The following is an 11,319-nucleotide window of genomic DNA, read 5'->3' as shown; positions in this document are numbered from 1 at the left end:
GTCCCTGCTCCATAGTTAATCTCTGCAACTCCTTCCGTGAGTATTTGGTTCCCCCTTTTAAGAAGGAAAAAAAAAAAGAATGGAAATGGAGAGGAGTCTGAGGAAAAGAAGGTCCAGCGACATGCCCAAAGTGCCAGGGGAGATCCCAAGGCCTGACACTATTACTGAGGATATGGAGCATTCACAAAAAGGGACCTAGCATGACTGCCCTCTGAAAGGGGCAACATGCAGCTGAAAGACTCAGATGCAGATATTTGCACCCAACCAATGGACAGAAGCAGCTGACCCCTGTTGTTGAATTAGGGAAGGCTGAAAGAAGCTGAGGAAAAGGGCAATCCTCTAGGAGGACTAGTTGTCTCAATTGATCTGGACCCCCGAGATCTCTCAAACACTGGGCCACCAAACAGGCAGCATACACCAGCTGAAATGAGACCCCCAACACACATACAGTAGAGGGCTTCTGGGTCTGTGTTCATTCAGAGATGATGCACCTCACCCTCAAGAGACTAGAGTGCCCAGAGAGTTTAGAGGTCAGGTGGGGTGGAGGATAGGGACATCCGCGTGGAGACAGGGGGTTGGGGAGGAGGTATGGGATGTGGAACAGTCAGAGGGTGAATAGGGGCCAGGGAATAAAATATGGTGTGAAAAAATAAATTAATTTAAAATCAGAAAAAAAAATATAAAGAAAGATGGGGTTTCTTGGGTCATTGGAACCTAAAAGGGAGGTGCTCATTTCCTGAATAGGATTCAGACAATATTTCCAGAATGAAGGGGACAGAGACACCCTTTCACAGGCACCTCAGAGGTAGAGCTAGGTAGGCAGGACCTGAACACCAAATACAAAATGAGTATCAAATATGAGTGAAGTATGATGGGAGTTCAGAACATGCCAAATGGAAGTTGAGGAATGCAGACCTATAAGGACAAAAGGAAGAGTAAGAAGACCCAGCTTCCTCAGACACAAGCAGACAGCAGAGGTGGGGTTCAGGGAGGAGAAGCCCCATCCACAGAGCTCTGAGCACAGGTCTCTGCAGCTAGGGCATCTGGGATCAGGGACAAGCTCTGCTGGTTGTAACTTTAGTGCCTGTAGCTCTTCCTGCCAGAGGATTTGTTGATGGTGCTTTTGAAGGTAGAAAAGCTGACAACAGAGGAGCCAAGGTCACCCCTGATGCCTCTGCCACTGCCAGCACTCAAGCCACCTCCAAAGCCATGGCTGCTGCTGTAGGAGTAGCTGCTGCCTCCCCCCTGGCCAGTGCTGCTGCTGGCACCACCTGCAATGCCATAGCCACTGGACATGGTGGACTGCACCACAGCTGTGAAGAAAAAAAAAAAGGACACTGAAGTGTCTTCAGGGGTTGGAGGATGTAGTTACCCACCGGCACACCTCCCCCTCCAGCAGCTTCCTGTAGGTGGTGATTTCCACATCGAGGGCCAGCTTGGCATTCATGATGTCCTGGTGGCCCTTCACCTGGCAGGCCATGTCCTGTTTGGCATTCTTCAGGGCATGCATCAGCCCTTCCAACTTGCCCCTGGCATCATCAAGGGCCATCTCCCCATGCTGCTCAGCATCAGCAATTGCTGTCTGCTGGTTGGCACACTAGGCAGATAGAGCAACAAAACAGTCTTGGTATGTGAAACTCTGAGGTACTTGAACCTCAGATCATGGTTTCCAGTGAGCAAGAAACAATGGCCAGCAAGCCCTGCATTTCTCTGTTTATCTGACCTGATTCTTAACATGGTTGATCTCAGATCTTAGCCTCTGGATCATGCGGTTGATCTTAGCAATCTTCTTCTTGGTGTTGTACATGTCATCCCCATGTCTGCCAGCTGTGACCTGCATCTCCTCATACTGAAGGTCAATGCAACAGAGAATATTTATGTGAGTTTTTACATACAGAGGCAAATACACCTCCAAGTGGCATGCACTATCATGGATGTGTTGGCTTTTCCTCAAGAGAAGCATTAGGAGATCACAGACTCCGTAGTTCCCTAAGGATGTGAAAATGTTCTCTAGTGTCTCACGAGGATCATTGTTGAGAGTACAGCTCAAACAGAGAGCCATGGACCACATTTATGGAAACTTTGCATCTACCTCTGGATTCTGTTTCTTTTACACTAGATCATCATTCTATAACCCAAGTGCACAACACTGTTGTTATTAGAACACCCCAGCATTTGTTTAGAGGATCTCCATTAATGAACTCAGATTCTTATGAACCCCAGAGTGATCCAGGCATCCTCATCAACCTCCACATCAACACTCACTTTATTCTGATACCAAGACTCAGACTCAGCCCAACTTCTCTGAGCAATGGTCCTCATACTGGGCCTTGACCTCAACAATGATGCTGTCTAGGTCCAGGCTGCGGTTGTTGTCCATAGAGAGGACCACAGATGTGTCTGAGATGTGAGTTTGCTTCTGAATCAGCTCCTGTAGAACAGAAAGAGCAATGCTCATCTCTGTCTGTATGGATCACAGAGGTTCCCAACACACGGGATTAAATAAATGGAATAGGTAGGGTAGTGAGTGAGAAATGGAGGCAAGCAGGGCTTACAGAATCAAAGGCAGCCCTCAGGAAGTTGATCTCATCTGCCAGACTGGATGCCTTGGCTTGCAGTTCAACCTTGCTCATGTAGGCAGTGTCTACATCCTGAAGAAATCATGAACAACATGGAATCAGGTTAATTCTCTTGCCCAGACCATTACCCTCTGTCTCCATGACTACATGTCTCTAGAATGACCCAGGCATACAAGGCCATTTCTGTCCTTCAGCAGAGAAAGCCATCCTTGTCACCTCACCTTCTTAAGGGTCACGAATTCATTTTCTGCTGCTGTGTGCTCGTTGACTTCATTGTCACATCTATAAGTGGGTGTGTCACATTGGAGCCAGCAGTTGGATGACATCAATGGCAGCCTCTGACCAAGATGCCATTTCTCTAACATATCCACATCTTGCTAGAAGGCGATTCTTTTTTTAATTAAACAATTAATTCCTTTTCTATCTCCTAACTTCATATATTCTTCCTTCCCCCCAGCTTTTTTCTCTTTGCCAATAATTTTATGTTTTCATCTCTGTTCCCAACCTTTTTCTTAAGTCCTTCATGCTTTTCAGTTGTGATTCCAAGGTGTCCTTCTGCCCAAGAAGGCTGCCTAGGTCTCTCAAAAGGTAGTCAGTGTAGAGGCTCCAGTTCTGGACTTATGATGTCAATGCCCAGTTCCTGCAGCAGGGCCCACTTGGTGTGAAGAACCTTGTTCTGCTACTCCAGAAATCAAACCTGGAAGGACCAAATGTGAGGGGGAGAAGTTTGAGTTTCATTCTTTTATGACCCATACCCTGGTTTGCTTCCCCTCTCAGGATCTCTGTGTCAAACCATTCTGTGTTGTACACGGAACTGGACCTGAGAGGAACAATACAGAGTAATGCTTCCAACACCACCCCTCTACAGAATGCCAAGCACTCATGCAGGGCCCTGACAGCCTAGCAACAGCACATTACAGTGTGGTTCAGTTTAGTGAGGCTGAAATGCCTCTCAACTGCACTATATGATATATAGGTGATATATAAATACACACATATACATATACATACACTTCCATCTCACTACAATAGAATGTCTTGTGAGTTCTCAGGTCAGCCTGTCCACTGGGCTCACATACCCTTATGGAACAACCTCTGGAGGAGAGAATTCTGACCCTGATGTCCGGATGCCAGTCTAACTGAAGAGGAACACAAACCAGGACTAAGAATCAACTGGAAACAAAGGCAATATCTGAGCCAAGCCTGAAGCCTCTTTCTCCACCTCTGTCTTTGCCATTCACTGTAGACACAGAGGGAAATCTAGGAAGGACCATGTCTCACTTTTTTGATGAAGGAGGCAAACTTGTTGAGGGTCTTGATCTGCTCTTTCCTCAGTCCTGACCTGCTAGATGGTGGGATCGATGTGCAGGTTCAGAGGGCTGAGGATGCTCTGGTTGATGGTGACCTCTGGGATGCCTCCAGGGGACCATATGGGTAAACCAGCTCTGCCAAAGCCACCACTAAAACCAGCTCCATCACTAATGCCCTCTGCAGCATCAAAGCTAAAGCCATTGTCGGCTCTTCCTCCAAAGCTGAAGCCTCCTCTGAATCGGCTGCCACAGCTTTCCTCAATCCTAAAGCTGCCCCCTTGCATGGAGATCCTCTTGGAGCTCCACACATCATTGAGGCTCCTGCTGCCAAATTCAGCTCCTCCACAAATGGCTTGGGAACCTCTGCTTCCCAAGGGATGGCACATGGACACACTGCTAAATCCTGATGGTTGTTTTGCTAGACATGGTCCCTGGAGATAAGAAGACTGGGAAGTGGAGAGAGACAGGGCAGAGTGGAACAGGTGAGTGTGTCGTGCTAGGAGCAGCTTATATACGGCACCAATAGGCTGGGCTGGTCTCTGAATGTGAGCTTGCTGTGTGGGAAAACAGGGCTTTACAAACAAAGAGGTAACACCTACATTCTTTGAAAATGTTATGAATCATTCAGCTTGCAGTTTTGGCTTCCTTTAGTCAGGGACAATGCTTCTGCATCTAGTGTTGGCCTGATCTGAGTGCAGTTAATCAGTTCTTCATTCACTGTGTCTCAGAGCTAGTCACTAAGTCTAAGAAAAGATCTGCATGTCCTGCTGAATGTGCTGCCAGCTCTGTTTTCTGCCCGGCTGCTCTTCTCTCCCAAGGAGATACTGGAGACCTACTGTCCTACTATGCTAATGCAAAGACCATAGCTGATATGAGGTGATTAGGAGTGTGAAGTATATATAACCTGTTGTTTGTAGAGCCCATTTCCGACAGATGGAAAAGTCAGCCACACATTTGTCCCACACTTGTGTGACAGTTTTAAGACAAGCAGCTCACAGCCAGCCTCTTGCTTTTATGCTTCCATTCAATTCACTCAATAACCTACTAGTATTTGCAAGCAGATCTCAGAAAACTTGTAATACCTCCAGTATGTATTTCAATATTACATCTAAAGTTAAGATCTGTTATACACATAGAGAAACATCCTTATGTCTTACAATACTTGCATATATATGTATATATACCTTAAAACTTGTTCAAGGGGCTTTAAAGATGACTCACTGGTGAATAGCACTTGTTGCTCTTACAGAAGACCTGAGTTTAGTTTAGTTTCCAGCAACCACATGGCGCTTTGCAATCATTCATGACTACAGTTCCAGGGAATCCCGTATCTCTTCCTAACCTCTGATGGCATCAGACACAGTTATGGCACACACACTTGATGCCATGATAATACTCCTATGCATAAAGTAAAAACAAATAAATATAACAACAGAAATGGTTGATTTTTCAATAGCCTAATTAGCATTATTAATTTTACTATTTTGATTGTGCAGATTAGTAAATACTTTTCCTTTTTGTTTGATTTAGTTAACAGATCTTAGGTAACCTAACATAATTTTTAATTCTCCTACAATCATTTTTCTTCTGGTAATTTAAAAACATGAATGTTTCTTTTGTCTGCATGAATAATGTAAACCACTTATTTGCCTGGTTCCCTTGGAGGCCAAGAAGTCAGATCCCCTAGATTTGGAGTTAGCAAAAGGTTGTGAGCTCTGAGCCATGTGGGAATTGAATCCAGGTCCTGTGGAAGAGTAGATCATGCTCTTTATCAGTGAGCCATCTCTCTGGCCCCTCTGTTAGTAACTCCCGTGTTAAGGAATCCAGATTAACTTAATGCTTCCAATGCTGCCTTTCCACGTTATTGCTTCTAATTTCTGCATTCGGTGGTCACTGTGTCTGTCGACCATGTCTTCTGTAAACTGACATTCCTTAAATCATGAATCGTAAGATATACTTAAGCCTTTCAGGTATGGTGGTACTGCCAACTTTTCTTTTATTATAGCTATCCTGTTTTGTTTTGTTTTAATGTTCTATATGAAGCTAAAAGTTTTCCTCTCAAATTCTGTGAAGAATTGTGTTACAACTTTAGTAAGGATTGTAGTGAATATGTACAGAGCTTTTGGTAGGATGGCCATTTTTACTGTGTTATTCCTACCAACCCATGAGCATAGGTCTTCCCATCATCTAATATCTCTTTCACTTTCTTTCTTTAGCATCTTAAAGTTTTGATCTCAGGGGCCTTGCTTGGTTAGAGGCACCCCAAGATATTTCACATTATTTGAGGTTATTGTGAAAGGTGTTGTTTTCCTGACTTCTCTCTCAGCCAGTTTTTTGTTGTGTATAGGAAGGTTACTGATTTTTGTAAGTTAATCTTGTATCCAATTCTTGCTGAAAGTCTTATCAGTCATAGGTGCTTCCAAGTGGCCTTTGAAGGTCACTCATGTATAGTGTCATACCACCTGCAAGTAAAGAAGATACTTTGACTTCTTCCTTCCAGCCTGTGTCCTGTTGACCTACGTTAGTTGTCTTATTGCTCTAGCTAAGACTTCAAGTTCAGTATTGAAGAGGTAGAGAGGGACAACCTTGTCTTGATCCTGATTGTAGTGCAATTGCCCTGAGATTCTATATATTCACGCTGATGTTCCTGTGGGCTTAAAGAAAAATGCCTTTATTACATTCAGGTATGTTCCTTGTATTCATAATACACCTGGGGCTTTTATCTTGAAGGATGTAATATTTTGTCAAGGGCCTTTTCTGCCTCTGAGTGGAAGACTGTGGTTTTTATCTTTCAATTTGTCTATATGGTAGATTCAGCTAATTGATTTGCATATGTTGACCCATTCCCGCATGTCAGTGATGTTGTATACTTGATCAAGATGGACGATGTTTTTGGTGTGGTCTTGGAATTGGTTTTCAGTATTTTATTAATAGTTTTCCATTCATGTTCCTAAGGGAAACTGGCTTTAGTTAATTCTCTTTCTTTATTGTGTTTTATGTTGTTTGGTTGTCAGGGTTACCTTGGCCTAGTAAATGAATTAGGCAGTGTTTCTTCTTTTGTATTTTGTAGAATAATTTTAGGAGTATTGGTGTTATATCTTCTGTAAAACTCTGGTACAATTCTTCTCAAAAACCACAAAATATTAAAAAGATCACCCCTCAATCTCTCCAGCCCTGCCGGACCACGTTCCAGCTCTGATGCCGGTACTGGCCAGCCACATCACTGTGTCCCAGCGGGCTCCTGCTATTTTCTCCCAGCTAGCAAGATCATCTCACTTACATGCCACACCCCACACACCCCACAATCAGTCATCTAGTTACCTGGTAGAAACATGACTCTTAAGGCTTAATTGTCCAATCAGGTTTATATATATCAATAAGATCACAATTTACAAGATGCCAATACAGTAATTTCAGAGCCCAATGATAAAGATAGTGCTTTAACCCAATTATTCTAACCTTGTGAAAGCCTTAGCTACTTGTGACTATTTAAAACCCTGTGTGATCTGGATCGGCTTGTCTGTCTGCCTCCAAGCTGATTTCTCTCCCTTCTGCTCTGACCTCTGAACTCCCTCACTCCTAAACTTCTAGCTCTGCCTCCCTATTCCTGTCCACTCACAGATGTTGAAAGCTACTGCTATGCCAAAAAATTACAAACAATATCATGAATTGTGATATCATGAATGTCACACTACATTAAGCAGCTGGTCTTCTTGAATGTGAGCTCCCACAGGGAAACTGGTGTCTGCATAGCCTGCCTGGCACATGAAACATGGCCCAAGCCAAAAACTCTCTTCAGATACATGGTGGCTTGGGAATATGCTCATACAGTTAATGAAAGGAAATTTAAACAAACTTCAATGCAGGGGAGGATATCAAATTAATTCATATAAAGATAAGGGAATATAAGCATTTTTATCCACATAGACATTAAGTTTCAAAGAAGGGAAAAAGAAATTGGAACTTCTATAAATGTTTTCAAAGGCACATAGATAATAAAGAAATAAATCCAGGGCTCTGGTTTTTATATGTGGGAAACAAAAGCAGGGTCAGATAGGTTTCTTGTCAGTTCGAGGCCTACTTCACCTACAGAGCAAATCCAAATCGACCAGGGCTACATAGAGAAACCCTATCTCAATTAATAATAATAATGATAATAAAAATGATAATAACAATAATAAATAGTTTGAAATTGTATTAACTGTTTTCATTTGTTTTAAATTATTAAAATGAGGGTGGATAAAAATTCAGTGTTTGTAATGGCATTTCAAATTCTCTATGAGAGAGGTCAAATTCAATAGAAAGTGGACTGTTAGATAGAATTTTCTATACTGTTAATGACTTCACACTGCTCGCCCGAAGGCATGCTGTGTTGGAAGAGAGGCTCTAGGTTTGTGTTAACCAGAAAGAAAAAGAGGATATGGACTCCTTTTCTAAGCAGAGGGAGACCCCTGAAGATCTTGTGTACAGAGAGAAAAAGGAAAAAGGGAGATTGGCAAGATCAACAAGATAGTTAATGTATGTGTTGATCCTGAAATTGAGAAAAGATCCGAGACTGGATGAGACATAGAAAAATATCTTTACAGAGCCAATAGGTCTTATTGACTACCAAATCCTCAATACTTTTAATACCATTCATTTAAATGATATAGATAAAATTGATATTACAATCTGATATATAATCTACACTAATTCTAAAGAAAACAGATGTCTTTCACATGCTCAAACGAAGACCAGAAAATCATCCTTAATTAATCTGTGCACCCTGCTCATCCATACAAATATCCTTTTATGAATATGTATTGTGTGCAAGGTTTGTGTATTTCAGAATAAAAGGCAAGGGTGTCAGTGCTGACAGGATTCACCTTCAAGGGTACTGAGAGACTGAGGTGTGAGGCACACTGTTCCAACTCCCTGGTACATCCTGCCTCAAACTGATACTGTTTCCAGAGCCTTACTTCTAGAACAGCTTCAGAAATGACTGCTAATACCTGGTGACCTCAGTTCATCCAGTCTTTCCAACTGTTCCAGTCAGTATTTAAACTAATCTCTGAACTTTCTCAGATTATCAGGACTGGACACAAATGATGCCTCATGGCTTTCTTTTAACTTAAACATATTTTCCAATTACCTTTGGGTCTACAAACAAGAATTCTGTTCCCCAATTCAGCAGGAAGCAATTACTAGGAAGCCACCATCCCAGTCCCTTAAATTGGAATGGATGGTTTTGGTCATTTTATTGGTTATAGATATGGTGTCATTTTAAAGGATGACTATAATTAATTATTTTCCTGGAAAGGGAGGAAAAGAAATAGAAAGGTTAGATTCAGGGAGTTTGTTTTTATTTCCTTTCATTTTCTCTACCTGTCTTTCTTCCTAAGGTAAGAGAAAGGGGGTTGAAAAGAAAAGGGAGGGTATAAAAATATTATAAGAAATAACATAAATAGGAGTAAATATTGAATCTACTCTAAAAAGAATATAGCTAGATTCTTACTTTCGTTGAGATGTTTACATTTTGGTACAGAATTGAGGTTATATTTTGTTATATTGGTACAGAATTTCATATATTTATACATATTTAAGGTTTTCATTAGAATCAATTTATATATTTTGATACAAAGTTTAAGATTAATTTTGTTACAACATAATAAACGTGTATTTTAACTCATGTAAAGGGATTTTGCCTATGCAACTCATTTAAAAACACAAGTTTAGTTCCAGTCATTTTAGTACCTTCCATTGCAACTATTGGGGAGGTGTTAAGAAATACAGGATAGTAGTCACAAAGACAAACTCATAGTCAAGTCACATACTGGTATGGATTATCACAGAAGTGCACATCCTGGGTTGTATGTATAATAGGTAGTTGGAGACAGGCAATGTTTGCTTGTTCAGATATGCTATGAATAGACAGATGGTCTTTAAATACACCAGATTCACAGAATATGGCATCTAAACAAAATTTTATTAATTAAATATCCTGCTCTTTAACATTGAGACATGTCAACTCCTGACAGCACCTTATTGCACTTCAAGGATGACAACAATCAAAACCCTCCATATCGAGTTGGTTAAATTATGGCAAGCTAGCCACTGGGCAAAGAAAATACCCTAAATTCATCTGCAGAGAGAATACTGTCCAAAAATGATGAATGGATGCAGGCAAATAGACTGCCAGCTGTGCCAAGACAGGGAAAGCAAATCCTTCCTAATCTGTGCTAGTCTGTCAGATATTCTAGGCTAGAAAGCTAAAGATGGACGTTCCAATGTCTAGAGAAGATTGGGAATTATCTTGGCAGCCAGCTGTCTCTGTCATTTGTATAATTTTTGAAAGCTGCAGTCCTGTGTTTCCTACGTAGTGAGGTAATATTCCTTCTTAGGTCTCTGATGGGCCTGAAGAGTAGACAGTCATAATGTCTCTATAAGCTTAAATTGTTTAATCCTCTCATTAGATAAAAGTTTGTCATTTAGTAACCCTCTGTACCATTTAAAGTGGTGAGTTGTATGGTATGTGTACTTCAATTTCAGGTTTAAAAAAAAAACATTGAAAGAATGTCTAGCTAGAGGAAGAGATCACCTGCTTGGCTCATCATTCTGGACCATATATAACACCTGAGACATAACCAGAATACTTGACCAGTGTAGATTCTGAATGGGATGTATACAGGATTTCAATGATTTGTAGTACCTGGGCCCAACCTTTGAGAACAGATCTCCTTGATGGGCCTAGTGGTGGCCGTGACTCACCTCTGGGCACATGGCTAGTTACTGACAGAAGCATAGAGCCATTGTGAGACTTTTTGGTATGATCTTTAAAAATTGCAGACAGCCGGGCTTCTTTCAAGGTTTGAACATGACAAAAAGCTGTGGACGTTGCTTTTGTTGTGTGTATTTGGACAAGATAGAGTATGCAAAATCCACTAAACCGAGATGATAAAATTGCATAATTCCTAAAAGTAACTAGCAGGATATCTGACAGCCAAGATGGTCTGAGGCTTCTCAGTTAGCCTGCTATGGACATCTAAGACCCCATCTGGAAACATTTCAAATTCACACAGTCTCTTAATAAACAGCCAAACATTCTACAGTAGCACCTGACTGAGTTGGAGGCCCTCTGTTGGGCTAGGATAATTCTCACAGATAGCATATCGTACATTCATTACAAAATTAGCCCCACATGTTGGGTTCAGGGTGAAAGTTGAGAATACTCACTTCAGATTTGGAGATTCAATCTTTAAAGATTGAAGTTTATTTTCTGAGCACTCGGGGAGGTGGCCAGTTTGGGGTCTGAACCACATCTCAGAAGGGAGTATCCAGGGCACCTAGATTCATCATCCTAGACATTAGGTCCAGAGCTCCAAGTGATAAGGGGACAAAGGAGCAGATCTGCCATATGTAGTTATTTTTGGCATAACAGGCAATTGGTTATA

At 41.6% G+C, this 11,319-nt stretch overlaps 1 protein-coding gene and 1 pseudogene across 1 annotated transcript in view; one reads left to right on the top strand and one right to left on the bottom strand.

Annotated features, from left to right (window-relative positions):
• The window catches only part of LOC116080124 (keratin, type II cytoskeletal 6A-like), a 67,022-nt gene that overhangs the window by 17,905 nt on the left and 37,798 nt on the right, over positions 1–11,319 (top strand). The gene's annotated exons all lie outside the window — the stretch shown is intronic.
• Positions 1,078–10,648, bottom strand: LOC116082397 (annotated as a pseudogene).

The sequence above is a fragment of the Mastomys coucha genome, unplaced genomic scaffold (genome assembly GCF_008632895.1).
Source record: "Mastomys coucha isolate ucsf_1 unplaced genomic scaffold, UCSF_Mcou_1 pScaffold11, whole genome shotgun sequence".
In the NCBI taxonomy this organism is placed as follows: Eukaryota; Metazoa; Chordata; class Mammalia; order Rodentia; family Muridae; genus Mastomys; species Mastomys coucha.
This window is presented reverse-complemented; position numbering and strand designations above follow the sequence as displayed.